A 16,187-nucleotide genomic window follows, 5' to 3' on the forward strand; every position below is an offset into this window, starting at 1 on the left:
TTCAATTTATAAAGCCCAGGATCCCATGTGTATTGTTAACCATGCTCTCAGCCTGCCCTGACCCCGTCAATGATTTGTGCACACATGTAGCCAGGTTCCTCTGTTCCTGTAGCCCAACTAGTTCATAAAAGCAGTCACTTAGAAATACACAACTTGAACTCTTTGCCAAAAAGAGAAACATGTTGTTGAAACTTTCGTCTTGCATTCAGCAGGACTAACACAAGAATGCCAAATTTCAAACAATCACAACAATGTATACAAGAGGAGAAAAGAGTGCAGGCTGGTTGGCACGTTGACTCTAATTGCCGAGGTATTGAAAATTGGCATTCTTGCATTTCTCCTGATGAATTAGGTGGATTTGCCATGCTAAATTGCCCCTTAGTGTCAAGGGATGTCCAGGTTAGGTAGGGTTACAAGGTTAGGTGGAGTTACGGGGATAAGTGGGCGAGTGAGCCGAGGTACGGTGTTCTTTCAGACGGTCAGTGCAGACTCCATTGACTGCATGGCCTCCTTTTGCACTAGAGGTTCTTCCTATGGATTCTATGAAAAGCTTTGGCAACATGTTTCTCTCTTCACAAAAGGTCAAAGCAGTTGCAGCATGAACCTAGTATAGACAAGTTTTAAATAGTAATCTTATGACTCATATCAGTGGGACAGTAATACTGCATCTTGATAAAAAGGAACAGGATTGGGAAGCTCCGCCATCATTGTAACGTTGTTCAATTACATGTATACTAGCTTGCCTAAGGGCGGCAAGGTGGCGCAGTGGTTAGCACTGCTGTCTCACGGCACCAAGGTCCCAGGTTCGATCCTGGCCCTGTGTCACTGTCTGTGTGGAGTTTGCACATTCTCCCCATGTCTGCATGGTATCACCCCCACAACCCAAAAAAGATGTGCAAGGTAGGTGGATTGGCCATATCTTTTTATTAAAACAGTGGCCATGCTAAATTGCCCCTTAATTGGAAAACAAAATAACTGGATACTCTAAATTTATTTAAAAATAAATAAATAAATACTAGTTTGACTCGTACGATGGTCTGGAAGCATTCCAGTTAGCTTTAGTTACTTGGAAGTAAGTACAGTAATGTGCCAGGTGAACTGTTCTATAATACTTACAGCAAACCTAAATCTCTTTCATACAGATGGCTCACCCAATCAAGGAGGTGTCCGTTACCGCTCACACTGCTCACCTCTGAGAAAGCCCCAGCAAGACTCTATCGTAAATTGGCTCTTGATGAACACTAGATGAGTCCAAGGCAAAGGGCCTGCTTGATTAGTCATTATTGGTTGGGAAGGAAGCCTGTGCAAAGGATTCATTGGATGAGTGGGTTCTGCTGAAGTGGATTCATTAAAAATAATGTGTTGAGACCGACACCCCAATTTCACTTAGGTAACAGCACACCAGAATTCAATGCATGTAATGGAACTACCCTACTTATTTACCCAAATTCGCATCCAGTTCCTTCAGATGAAGAGGCAGATGCAACGAGTATTTCAAAAATGTGTCCTCCCGAAGACCCTGGAGGGACAGGAGAAAATGGTGGGCTTGTTCTTAAATGTTCAATAAATATGTTCCTATTTTTGGAGTCCATACCACAATTCTAGCCCAGACCCTTCCAAAGGGTGTCTTCCCTTTGTACCCTTCCGCAAGTCTGGAACATCTCAATTGGTTTACCAGCCCCCCAAATTATACCAGGTCCCACTGAGACCAGGGATTTGAGAATTCCTGTTGTAAGAATTTCCTCTCAACCCCAACTGAGAAAGGTGACTATTTTTGGGTCAATTGAATTTTTGGCCCAATCAGGGCATCTGGGGCATATCTATTGGGCCTTCTGTTAAGCACCCTGCCCATAGGTTCTGGCATATGAGTGCAATTCTTTCATATTATTTTGAAAAAGACTAATAATTCAATGTAGGATTATGGATACTGTGCACATGGCAAAAAAGGTTACTCTTAAACAGATGAAATTTGATTTATTTAGGACCCAGAGGTAAAAGACATTCGTCCTATCACAAAACTCAGACTTATGCAACCATACCCATATTTTCTGGTTATTAAAGATTTACCCACATGCATTCAGTATACTGCATAAGCATTGGAAGATTGATGAGTTTATTGTTGTGAAACTAGTTTGTGAATATGATTTTTATAATGCAGTTCTTTATCGACACCTTTAATTTATGCAAGGCAACGTCCGTAAGCTGACCCATGTTTCCTATGACCTGAAATCTAGAACATTATGAACATAACATATGAGTTTGTGAGCCGCTAAATTAACAACCAAATCACCACATTGCACCACTTTCACTGGAATACTTCTCTTTCTCTTGAAGTAACAGGTGATGTGCAACTAGAGGCAATAGTAGCCAACCAACAGGGGACATGCATGGTTGCATGTCCTTACCACAATGGAGGAGACAGTGTCTATCATCATTGGAGTGGCCATGACTGAACATGTGGCCAGCAGTGAGGCTGAAAACATAGCTGATTCTCCTTTTCACACCCCTCTTCACCTTCACCCCACAATCTCTTCTGATTTACAAGCTGCAGATAGTCTAAACGTGCATTTCTTACTTGCCTACCCTCGTTTGAGCATAACCTTATGCTTGTGTCCTTTTCCTTTCAAGTGGTGGAGCAGCAAGACATGGAAGAGGAAGAAAAGGCTGATGATAAGGAAACAACATAATTCACTCTCACACTAATAGCCATGATGTGGAGATGCCGGCGTTGGACTGGGGTGAGCACAGTACGAAGTCTTACAACACCAGGTTAAAGTCCAACAGGTTTGTTTCGAGGTCACTAGCTTTCGAAACAAACCTGTTGGACTTTAACCTGGAGTTGTAAGACTTCGTACACTAACAGCCAGCAGTCAGTTACTGTTATTGTGCACATTTTCGAGGCTTGATGGATTGGATTGATTTGGATTGGATTTGTTTATTTTCACGTGTACCGAGGTACAGTGAAAAGTATTTTTATGCGAGCAGCTCAACAGATCATTAAGTACATGAGAAGAAAAGGGAATAAAGAAAATACATAATAGGGCAACACAACATATACACAACATATATGGATTTGGAACCTGCATGTGGTGAGAAGTAGGGCTCAAGAGCATGAGCAGGAGGAAAGGGAAGTGCAGATGCCAACTTCCCAGAGGCCGAGATCGCACATGTTCCGGAGTACTCAAGTGAGAACTTCAACAGGACAGAAAAAGGCTGACGAGAACACACACACACAAATATATAGTGTATTTGCAGGTCTGCTAGAAAGCTTGAAGGTTGTGTGAAGGAGTGTGGAGGAATCTGACACACAGCTTAGTATAGAGGTTGGGCCCAACATTTACAACATGGAACTGGTGGGCATTACCACATTTGTGAGCCCAACCATAATGTAGCATCTGACAGTTGGTGTCTCAGCTTCCACTGTAACATGAGCAGAATCTATCCAATGTCAGAGTCCTCTAGCGGAAGCTCGGAGTGAAGTCATGCAAGTTCGTCTTGCTGCAACTAATCCAAAGAGGCACTATAGTACTGAATGTTGCAACCTACAAGTCAAATATATCCAAAATGGAAAATAAGCAAAATAAATACAGGTAAGTACCTCAAATCCTGCCATGCGAAAGCTGCCAGTGTCCAAGAAACAGAAATTTATATCCTCATGCACTCGAGTGGCTTACTGAACCTTGACCTCACCCGACCTAGTTCAGAAAAATTGGAAAAGTGCTGCATTGGACACTTCCCGCGCTCCAAATGGCTGACTGAACCTTGACCCCACCTAACCCAGAGAGATCATATTGTATCTCCTATTCACTGAATTAAGAGGCTCTGATTTCCCCTCCAAAATCTAGCAAATTGCAAAATCCAGGACAGACTTGGTGCTGAGGTTGCAGGATTTTAGGTACTCTACCTGTACGCTAAAATAATGCTCGAACTTTATAAGAAACGAATATGTTGACTCAAAATTAAAATCTCTCTGGAATCCCTCTTTTACACAATCCTTAAATTGAGTACATTGAAGATCTTCCATGAGAATACATTCCTCTGCATCCACAGAGTACTGATTTGCTATCAGTAACATGAAATGAAAATCGCTTATTGTCACAAGTAGGCTTCAGTGAAGTTACTGTGAAATGTCCCTAGTCGCCACATTCCGGCGCCTGTTCGGGGAGGCTGTTACGGGAATTACTGTTAAACTAAGTGAACAAATGATGAACAACCAATGGAATACCTTTGAACCAAAATAAATCCTGTATGTCACAGGTACTGATGCAGCAAATGTTTTTCTTTATAACGTCAATTGATGAGTCAAATATTACAGGTAACAGCTTTTCTTCCCTAGTCAGCCCACTTACAGTCATACAGAATTTTAAATACGTGAGGTTTGCAGCTGAACAATGTAGAATTGATGCTGCTAAGATTTTGTTGATTCCCCTCCACTAAATTAACTGAGCTCACAATGGTGTTTCATATATTAATTCAAAGCACAAATGCAACAACGGTCTTTCCTTTTGAAGTAACTAATAAAACTTAATTTTTAATTCTACAGTACACAGGACGAGCTACAATTTAATGAAAAATATTTGATGATATGTTTAGCAAAATTGATCAGTTTATTGCTGATAAATTGTCTTGTGAAAGTAGTGATAGATATACGAAGTCAAAATAATTTACATGTGTTCGCACAAGTACCTTCTAAATCGGTATAAGCCACATAAATGTGTACAATTTCGAAATCACAGACCAATTCCAAATAATGCACTTGTTGGAATGCAGTGAAAGTTAAAACAATTACAATATTTTAAAAATACAGGGGTGAAATTGGTCTTAGGCAGTTGTACTAAATGAGTGTTTTTGCACCCTGCCAATTGTATTTTTCATCAAAGTCAATAGGACAGAAATCAAGCGGGCCGTTAAATGAGCTGCTAAGTCAATATCAGCTGTTTAGCATGACTGGTCAAGACCACTATCACTCCCTCAGACTCTCAGTCCACAAGATAATGTAAGAAAAAGCTGGGAACATATGTCAGGACCATGCATATCCAAAACCAGAAAAGACAGATGAATGTTTTAGGTGACAACCCCTATCTTCAAATGAAGGGAAAGGCCCGTTTTTGCTTTCCAATTCTGATGCAATATCTACGTCTGATTGCATTATTTTCAGATGCTGGTGAACCAAGTGTATATTTCCATTATTTTCTCTTAGATTTCCAAAATTTGAAGATTATTTTTTTTAATGTGCACGAATTAGGGAATTTTTTTAAATTTTGTACCCAGAATCTCAATTTCTGACAATAGCTATTCATCACACAAATATCCCCTTCATATAACCAGCACTGTGGTTTTGCAGATTAAGTAGCTTCAAGGCTCAGAGTTATATGTAGGTTATAAGAGGCCCTATATGCCATGTCTAGGAAAGTTTCCAGAAATTATATTCTTTGCAGAACTCAGCAGTATTCTCTTTGGGTGGTTCAAGTTCAATGAGACTCCTGGAAAGGCCCCAGAACTCTTACAGTCAAGGTAATTGGTCCAGGGGGATAATTTACCTTCAAAAAACACTCTACTGCAGGATTTGAATCACTTACTTCTTGGTTGGGCCTCCAGAGGCCTACTCTTCCTCTCATGGAGCAGTGTAACACCACTCCAACGTTACTACTGGGAGTTTGGCAAGTGCTGTTGAGGCAGACTGCCCATCTTGACCACATAAGTTATTCTGCATCTGTGGTTTGAGAGGGGGCTCTGCGGCGCTCCCAACTCCACTGACTTAGATTCTGCTCCATTAAGCTTTGTCAGGAACAAAGCTGTATCAGAGTTTTTGTCTCCATTTGATTGTATTATTTCTCACACTTCCAATCTTAAATATTAAACGATTGCTGAAAGCACGCTATCAAATCTAGGACAATCCCTTGTCTAATTAGTAGACTATAAAAGTGATTAGACAGCAAAGTATTTTCAATCATGTAATAACACAAAGGCCAAAGGCCAAATTAAAATTAATTAAAACTCAAGGCCTTAATTGAGTTTGTTAATAAAATAACTCTCCACACTGAAAATAAAAATTAGCACCTCAGAAATACTAGCCGGATCTTCCAGTCCCACCGAAGTTGACCTCTCGCTGCAGATTCTTCGTTGGCAGGGCAGGTGAGACTTTGGTGGGATCAGAAGGTCCTGTCGCCGGCAAATGGTTTGTTCTATCCGATACGGAAATCAATCATGGGGGTGACCGCAAAATCCCAGCAAAAGACAAACTGGATAAATTAATTGAAAAGAAAAGAAATAAATGAATATAAAAGAACAAGGGCAAGTTAATGTAATTGGAGTACATAGCTATAGTTGATGAGATCAATGTACCAGCACTGGTGTTAGGTAGAGCTATCTGCTCTTCAATTTTATGCTCTACAGCTTGAAGAATTCTGGAGGGTGCTTAAAAACTCCGATGCCAGCATTGATGTGTTGGGTACTCTGAGACACAGATGAACCAACACGGTTGCGATTGGTACAACTCAGTTTTATTTCTTTTAACTATTTATATAACAAACTCTGGTACTCAGCACATGGCGACTGTCTGAGTGTCTGGCTTGGAGGTCCTTGCCCTGAGCCGTCTCCTACTGGACTGCCCAGGAAGTGTCGTGTTCCTTGTTTTGTACTGTGTATGCTCTTGTCTGTGATTGGCTGTCGTGTTGTGTGTGCTAATTGGTCCGTTGATCTGTCCATCACTATGTATGTGTGTATGTGCTGTGATGTTCACTTGAATATCATGACATCCCCCCTTTTTTCCAAGATTATGTGCCTACGTGGTTATAAATAGAGATGTGTACTGAGTGCAGCTAAATGTGTGTGTGTGTAATATTTACAGAACGTACATGGGGCTGAACTATATACAAGGGGCGATGTCGGGTGTGACATAATAACGAGGTTCTACCATAACAAAGAACGTGGAAATGTGGAGCAATAAAACAAATTCCTGTAACGATAAGAACATAAACATGTTAAAACAGTGGTTGCATGAGTTCAACGTGTAAACAGTCTCATAAGTCCAGTCTAGTAGGTGGGCGACGAATTCGGGTTGACCGCCTCAAGTGTGGGTCTGGAACCACCGGCTAAGGTGCGGGCCTGGCCACGGGCGGCGACGGAAGGGGCTTGGTAGCAGGCAGCTCCACGAAGTTGCTATCAGGAACTACAGGAGGACACGGTGTCAGTGTAAGGTCTTGTCGCGAGCGTGGAAGTAGGCGAAGAGCCCAGCGATTGCGCCTATGTACGGATCCATCAAGCATGCGAACCAGGAACGAGCGGGGAGCCACGCGTCGGAGAACTTCGGCAGGTGCTGACCAGCCACCATCTGGTAGGTGGATGCGGACGTCGTCTCCAGGTGCCAGGGCGGGAAGATCAGTTGCCCATGTGTCATATGACCTCTTCTGGCGACCGCGCTGCAGTTGCATCCTATGTAGTACCGGAGCATGGTCTATTGTGGGTGCCAGGATGGAAGGCACAGTGGTCCTGAGGGCGCGACCCATCAGCAGCTTGGCTGGTGAGAGACCAGTGGCTAGTGGGGCCGAGCGATAGGCCAGCAGGGCGAGGCAGAAGTATGACCCGGCAGCAGCAGCCTTGCAGAGGAGCCACTTGACAATGTGAACGCCCTTCTCCGCCTTTCCATTTGACTGGGGGTGCAGAGGGCAGGACGTCACGTGTGTGAAGCCATACGAGGCAGCAAACGATAACCATTCCTGGCTGGTGAAACAGGGCCCATTGTCCGTCATGACAGTCATCGGAATGCCGTGGCGAGCAAAGGTGTCTTTGCAAGCCCCAATGACAGCGGACGACGTCAAATTGTGCAGGCGTATGACTTCTGGGTAGTTGGAGAAGTAGTCAACGATGATGACATAGTCCCTCCCGAGCGCGTGAAATAGGTCCACACCCACCTTCGCCCAGGGAGACGTCACCAGCTCATGGGGCAGAAGTGTTTCAGGAGGTTGCGCCGGCTGAAACCTTTGGCAGGTGGGACAGTTGAGCACCATGTTGGCAATATCGTCACTGATGCCCGGCCAGTATACCGCCTCTCGGGCCCTCCATCTGCACTTCTCGACCCCCAAGTGGCCTTCGTGTAGTTGGTCGAAAACCAGCTTGTGCATGCTGTGCGGAATCACAATCCGGTCCAGCTTCAGGACACCATCAATGACGGCCAGGTCGTCTCGGACATTGTAGAACTGCGGGCACTGCCCTTTGAGCCACCCTCCTGTCATGTGGCGCATCACACATTGTAGAAGGGGGTCGGCCGCAGTCTCGCGGCGAATACGGGCCAGACTGGAGTAGTCAGCTGGCAGATTTGCCGATGTGAAGGCCACCTGCGCCTCAACCTGACATACAAACCCCTCTGAATCTGGTGGCGTGCTCACTGCTCTGGATAGGGCATCCGCAACGATGAGCTCCTTCCCTGGGGTGTAGACCAGTTGGAAGTTGTACCTCCTGAGTTTGAGTAGGATGCGCTGGAGGCGAGGGTCATCTCGTTCAGGTCCTTGTTTATGATGCTGACCAGGGGGCGGTGGTCAGTTTCGACAGTGAACTGGGGAAGACCATATACATAATCATGGAACTTGTCTAAACCGGTTAGCAAGCCCAGGCACTCCTTTTCGATCTGCGCATAGCGCTGCTCTGTGGGGGTCATGACTCGCGATGCATAGGCAACTGGGGCCCATGACGACGTGTCATCCCGCTGCAGGAGCACTGCTCCAATGCCAGATTGGCTGGCATCAGTCGAGATTTTGGTGGCACGAGACGTGTCAAAGAACGGCAATACCGGTGCAGTGGTGAGTTTGAGTTTGAGCTCCTCCCATTCCAGCTGGTGTGTGTGTTGCCACTGGAACTCTGTGGACTTTTTGACGAGGTGGCGCAGAGCCGTCGTGTGGGAGGCAAGGTTGGGAATGAACTTCCCCAGGAAGTTGACCATGCCAAGGAAGCGTAGCACAGCTTTCTTGTCTGCTGGGTGCGGCATGGCTGTGATGGCGCTCACCTTGTCTGCATCTGGACAGACCCCTGACCGGGCGATATGGTCCCCCAGGAACTTCAGCTCGGTTTGGCCAAAGGAACACTTGGCTCGGTTGAGGCGCAGGCCGTTTTCCCGTATGCGGGCAAAAACGCATTGGAGACGATATATGTGCTCCTGTGGTGTGGTGGACCAGATGATGACGTCATCCACGTATACGCGCACCCCTTCGATGCCTTCCATCATCTGCTCCATGATCCTATGAATGACCTTGGATGCCGAGAATATGCCAAATGGCATCCGGTTGTAGCAGAACCTGCCGAAAGGGGTATTGAAGGTACATAGCTTTCGGCTGGACGGATCGAGTTGGATCTGCCAAAACCCCTTAGAGGCATCCAGTTTCGTAAATATTTTCGCCTGGGCCATTTCACTCGTGATCTCCACCCGTTTGGGTATGGGATAATGTTCCCTCGTGATATTGTTATTGAGGTCTTTTGGGTCAATACATATACGGAGCTCGCCGGAGGGCTTCTTGACACACACCATGGAGCTGACCCACGGCGTGGGCTCCGTGACCCTGGATAGGACCCCTTGGTCTTGGAGATCCTGCAGCTGCTGCTTGAGGCGGTCTTTAAGTGGCGCAGGGACTCTGCGAGGTGCGTGAATGACCGGGATGGCGTTTGGTTTGAGGCGAATTTGGTCGGTGTATGGCAGTGTTCCCATGCCCTCGAATGCCTCCTGGTTGTGGGCGAGGAGGGATTGGAGTTGTGCGTTGAACTCTGCATCCGGGAAGTCAGATGAGCCTTCTAGAGAGAGAGAGTGTACTCGTTGCATGAGGTGGAGAGCCTTGCATGCCTGTGCGCCTAGCAGGGAGTCCTTCGATGAGCCGACTCTCTCGAACGAGAGTGTGGCCGTGTGTGTGTTTTGTGTCACCTGGAGCTGGCAGGATCCCATAGTCGGGATAACGTTCCTGTTGTCGTCGACCATCCTGCACCGGGACGGCCGGATTGGTGGTCTGACCTTCATGGCGTAGAAGGCTGACCATGTTATGAGGTTGGCGGAGGCGCCAGTGTCCAGGCGGAAACTGATCTGCGATCGGTTGACCGTCAGGTTGGCACACCATTCATCACCCGGATTGATTGTGTTGACTCGGTTACCATCAATGACCGCAACCCGGAAGGCGTCTCGGTCATCTGTGTCATCGGTCTGGATGTTGGAATGTGGAGGCTGAGTGGTCTGCACGTTCCTGCGAGGTTGTCAGAGATGTGGAAGATCGACAGGTTGAGCTGCTCGACAGTAAGCAGCGTAGTGGCCCACCTTGCCACAGCGTAGGCAGTCGGACTTTTGCGGGACATTGCCCTTTTAAATGTGCAGCTCCACAGTTGCCGCACGTTGTGACATCATGGCGTTTGTTGCGCCACTGCGCATGCGCAGTTCGGTCTTTCATCGAGCGCGCCTGCGCATCACGTCCCTCAGTGTTGCCGTAGGTTTTGGCGCGCACAAGCGCGCGAAACGGCCGCCCTCATCCGGGCCGCGGGCCGGGACAAACCCGATCGCCTGGACCCGTTCGGCCTCATGGGGCAACTGGCTCGCTGATCCGGTCGTGTAGGACCCCCTCCGCGCCGATTCGGTCACCTGAAATTGGGCATAGCGGCTAGTCGCGTTCTCGTGCAGGACACAGGCTTCAACTGCAGATGCTAAGGTGAGGCCTTTTATTTTTAAAAGCTGCTGGCGTAGGCTGCCCGAGGTGGTGTCGTAACCGCAGGACTGCGCGAGGATGTGGAGATGCATCAGGAATGACTGAAAGAGCTCATCCTTACCTTGCAGGCGGTGCTGGAAGACATACCTCTCAAAGCTCTCGTTGACCTCAACGTTGAAGTGTTGGTCGAGCTTGAGGAGGACCGTGTCGTATTTAGATTTGTCCTCGCCTTCCGCGAACACCAGGGAGTTGTAGACATGGATGGCGTGCTGACCTGCGGTGCTGCGGAGGCTGGCAATCTTTCTTTTGTCCGAGATGCTCTGTTTTTCGTTGGCTTCCAAAAAGAGTTTGAAGCGCTGTTTGAACAGCGTCCAATTTACGCCAAGGTTCCCAGCGACTTGCAATGGCTGCGGTGTGTTGACGGTGTCCATGGCGCAGGATGGCAGATTTGTGGGTAGGTTTTAATTCACTTCTGGTACCATGATGTTTTGGGTACTCTGAGACACAGACAAACCAACACGGTTGCGATTGGTACAACGCAGTTTTATTTCTTTTAACTATTTATATAACAAACTCTGGTACTCAGCACATGGCGACTGTCTGAGTGTCTGGCTTGGAGGTCCTTGACCTGAGCTGTCTCCTGCTGGACTGCCCAGGAAGTGTCGTGTTCCTTGTTTTGTACTGTGTATGCTCTTGTCTGTGATTGGCTGTCGTGTTGTGTGTGCTAATTGGTCCGTTGATCTGTCCATCACTATGTATGTGCGTATGTGCTGTGATGTTCACCTGAATATCATGACAAGCATTTTTTGTAACAAAACGACCATGATTAGAATTAATTAACACCAACTCCCAACAGATGTTGTTACATTAGTGCAATCTGTAAAAATCCTACATTAATGAATTGGAAGCCCCAAACTCCACAATACTCAATTTCTGCCAATTAAGACAAGTTTAAACAGCTCCACCTATCTGCAGGAAGTTTGCATTGATAAAAGCTTAGACTTTCTACCAGTGCCGAATGTGTCAGTCAGCTTTTGAATGTACTTTGCTTAATTTAGTTGACATCAGTTTGAATCAACTTATCATTGCTCGAACCATTGGTTACAAAATGAAACCTGAAGATGGAATTACATACTCACTCGTAATTTCCTATTTATTTTAAACTTGGCAAAAAGAAATATATGACCCAATCTGTCATTTAAGCATACACATACAGAATGCATGTGTATGCTTAAAGAGCATTGCAAAGGACGGGAGAAGATGGTGAGATGTGGCTGAGGGGCTGCAAAAATTGCCTTTCTGTTTTTTGTGTATCGCTAGTGGTGTCATAGTCGTACTTTAGATCATGGACTGAAACGTACCTGCTGAGGATGACTTCGGGCTGGCAGACCTAAGTTAGATCGCTGGCTCCCCTGAGAAATTGTTGTGCATCAGTATCCCTGAAAGCCAGCTAAACTGTAGGGTTGCAGAAATCTGAGCATCCTGTGATGTTTTTAAACACTGCTTCCCAATTAACTGCAGTTAGAGTAAATGTCAACAGTGCAAATCCAATTTGAGGTGATGTGCAACTAATATCTTTTCTCTTATACTTAGTGTAATAATTGAAAACTGTATATCAGGCACGCAGAAAAAATAGACCTGCATTAAAGGTTGAAATATGAATGAAATCCCACTGCTGCAAAATAGATCCTGTGAGCTACCAAACAAATGATAGGAAAATAGAAAGCTGTTAACTTTATACCATATAAATGTTATGAACTTTATACAGCAGAGGTATTATGATAGGAGTCACAGCTATTGGGTTTATTTTCCATAAAACGTTAAAGCAATTATCAAGACATGATTTGCCATGCTTATATTACACACAACAAAGCACATTTATTAAGAAGATTGAAGGATAATTTTTGTTCATAATCTTACATCTGAACAGCTTAAATGCTCAGAATTAAGTTGTATAGAAGTGCAACACGTGCTGCAAGGTAGCAGGCTGCAGATGTGTTGGTGTTGGCAGGGTCATATCCATTTAGTGGAATGAGCACAATTCAGCCAACAGCTGCTGCACTGAGTGACGAACAATGGCTGCACTTGCTGAGTTATCAACAAAGAACACACTGTCTGCTCTATAACGCAATATTCCTCCTGTGATTAAAACTAAAACTAAAACAGCACAGCTCTGCCATCTCCTGGTTTTGTGAAATAAACAAGTATTTTCATTCCCAGTGTTTTCTAAGATTCACTTATCAAGGCTTATATGGCGATGGAAGAACCACCTCACAAAATACTCCACAGCAACAAGTTGGAAGCACAAAACTGAGTTACAAGTTTCAAACGGTATTTTATGAGTTACTGCTCGAAGATCAGGTATTCAGTTACCGTGTTGTTGTTTATTTTCTGTAAGTGTGACTGATAGTTGCAAACGATGGAACACCATGTATGTTGATCTCTCAAATATACGTGACTCCAGTAAATAAGCAATAAAGGAAAGAACAGCTTTTTCTTTGATGGCCAACAAATAATTAAAAATAAAAAATTGATTTAGGTTTTGTTTATAACATGTGATTGCACTATTGCTCACTGCCACCATGAGATTTGAGGCAGAGAATGTATTAAGAAGGTTTCAATCGTATCTCATAAAGTAGGTCATGTACCCTGAGCAAGGAGATTAAAATATCCCCATTTCTCAGAACAATTCTCACAGCAACAAATGAAAAATAAAAGTCATGTTTTGTGTAGTGCTTGATTATGACAGAACTTATTTCTTGTAATCTTTAATCATAAACTTTGAACATAATGATTTTGCTTCATTACAAGTAATTGACTGACACACCAATTAATGACTGTTCAAAAGACAGTCCTATACATCCACCAATCTATGAGGAAAAAAGTACTGTTTGCAAGTCAGATTTTCATTCCTTCCAATGGCAAGAATGAGGTGGTAGATCCTACTGGGCTTGGATTTTACTCTGATTTTCTTTTACATTTAACAGGAGGCTACATGGTTGTGAGGATGTGGGGGGACATCACATCATAATTTCACCAGCTGCCACTGACACTCAGCTTAATTTTATTGCAACGTTGGACCCTTCCCTCACATTGACACCACCAGTGTTGTCATTCCATCCTTTCAAAATATTCCACAGCTCACATTCATAGCTCTTTCTCTGCTTACAGCAGAAGAGGGTATCTATCTCCACATCGACAGTTGCAGGGGTAGAGGCACTGGAGATCAGCTGGATCTCAGCATGCCTGGCCCATGGCAATGGAGAGAGCTATATGATGATAGATTTAATATAACACAAGCACAGGACATCAAACAATCACTCATTTGGGTTGATGTCAGAAACCACTGAAATATGATGAACTGCACAATGATGACTTACCATGTCAGCCACTCACCATGTCAGTTCCAATTCATGTCTCCCATCTCTCATAGGTCTCACAAGTGTCCCTCAGGAGATGGTGCCTGCAAAAGAGGAAGGCTCCTCAGAGGAGGCCACTTGCTCTGAGGAAGGAGCATCGCACAATTCATGCACACCCTCCACCAACTCAGATCTCCACACCTATGCGGAGCTTCCTGGACAGTAGCCTGGTTGTCGCACAGAGAAGCACACATCATAAGTAAGCAGGAGTAGTTGTAAAAGCCAAGTACAACAATGGAGAGTCTCTGTTGGAGGTCACAGGATGGAAACGCCAAGCCCTGCTCAACTGACACATGTTGAACCTTCGGGGTTGAAGAATACCACCTGGAGCAGCAGCAAAAAATGTGTGAGGTTCTATGAGCCGATCCAGAGGTACTACTAATGTTATGTGGATGAATCTGTCTCTGTCACAAGTGCCATGATGCCTCAGGCCTCGGTGCTATTGTCTACCTCCTATCGAAGGAATTACTATTTGCTTGCAGGATCAGACATGGCAGACAACCATGTGTATATTGGCTCTCACTAAAGGACCACACACAGAGTACATCACCAGAAGCATGATGGAGAAAAGCTTCGCCTTGGCCATTCAGCACCTCACTGAAGTGCTTTCCAGCTCTTGGCTAACAGAGAGGCTTGTGTGAACTGGGAGAGGGAATGTGAAAAATAAGGACTCAGTTCAAATTACTTCCATTCCTGGCACCCCAAACACGTACCCTCCACCACCCCGTACTTCAGTCAGAATCCTACATGCTCCCTATTGTCCTGATGGCTAAGTCTGTCCCTGCAAAGTACAGGTCAGGAGTCATTGGCAGAGTCCTCAGCCTCCAAAACCTGTCGTATGTCATTCAAGCACAAGTGAGCAGGCAGAACAGGGCAGCCTATCTTTAGGTTACATTACATAGGGTAATAGGAAACACTGCTTGGGTGTTTAACGCTGTGTACCACTGTCATATTTCTGTTTAAAGTTTATGAACCATAAAGTTTATATTTCTAAGCTCCAGTGTCTCGTCCTCCCCATCTTTGCCTGCTGTCTGCCAAGTCGCTTTCTGGTTTGTGACGAATGGTAAACAATAATGAAAAATGAGGAGTGGATGTCTGCGAGAGGAACTAATTGTTGCTTGTACAATTGTTTTGTTCTAGAGGCTGTGGGGGGAGTGGGGTGCAGAGGCGGTTGCACTACCTCAGATTAGCTGAAGTTTGTGTGGAACAGTCTGGCCCGGGTCTCTCTGGCAGCTAACTCTGAAGCTGCTGATGTCCTCTCTAAACCAGGCTTCTCTTCCTCCTCATGATGCTCCTCCTTTGAAGATGGAGAGCATTCAGCACCTTCCTCTTCATGGAACTTACGTCCTCGCTGCTATGTAAGGCACAGCACACCACTATCATTATGGAAACCTTTCCTGGTGCATGCAGAAGGGCTCCCCAGATCAGTCCAGGCATCTGAATCATATCTTCAGAATCTGGATAGCTTGCTCAATTACAAATCTTGTGCTCATTTAGTTTCTATTGTACCTTGCCCCTAGATCACTCACATAGGTTGTTATCGGCCATGGCCTTAGAGGGTAGCCGTCATCTCCAATGAACTATCCGCTGATTCTACTTGGAAATGCAAATATCTGTGATAGACTTGCAGGATGGAGGCATAATTTTAGACATATGGGTATCTTGCACAGGCATGCACAATTAGCTTTCAGTGGTTGCAGACAAGCTGAATATTGACCGAGCGGAATCCCTTCCAAGTTGTAATTCCTCCTGCATGATCTGAGGGTGCTTTGATTGCCCCGGGGGGCAATCTATGACTACTTGTGTTAGTTGGAATCCAGCCAGCGCAGCAAATCTGAGGGCCCTCTTATTTTGACTTGATTCATCAATGGCAAAATGACACAAGTCTTGGACCAAGCACACATGGCATCAGTCACCTGGGATACCCTTATGGGCACAAGATTGTGAGATTCTACATTGGATCCCTGAAAGGTCATGGGGCTAAAGAAATTAAGGGCTGTTTCACATTGACGTCCATTGGCAACGCATGCCTTCCTGGTTTACTTGGAAGCAGGCCTTCTTCCAGAAGGTTGCAAATGTTGGCAATGACCAGATA

At 45.2% G+C, this 16,187-nt stretch overlaps 1 protein-coding gene across 8 annotated transcripts in view; it reads right to left on the reverse strand.

Moving 5' to 3' along the window:
* The window catches only part of LOC140429586 (guanine nucleotide-binding protein G(I)/G(S)/G(O) subunit gamma-7), a 336,292-nt gene that overhangs the window by 259,871 nt on the left and 60,234 nt on the right, over window positions 1-16,187 (reverse strand). The window contains exon 1 of one of the 8 annotated variants that reach the window (XM_072516795.1): window positions 14,054-14,126. The exons of the other annotated variants lie outside the window; for them this stretch is intronic. The gene's annotated coding sequence lies outside the window, so the exon portion shown is untranslated. Of the gene's footprint in view, window positions 1-14,053; window positions 14,127-16,187 lie in introns of those variants that run through there. 8 annotated transcript variants of the gene reach the window in all.

The sequence above is a fragment of the Scyliorhinus torazame genome, chromosome 9 (assembly GCF_047496885.1).
Source record: "Scyliorhinus torazame isolate Kashiwa2021f chromosome 9, sScyTor2.1, whole genome shotgun sequence".
NCBI lineage: Eukaryota > Metazoa > Chordata > Chondrichthyes > Carcharhiniformes > Scyliorhinidae > Scyliorhinus > Scyliorhinus torazame.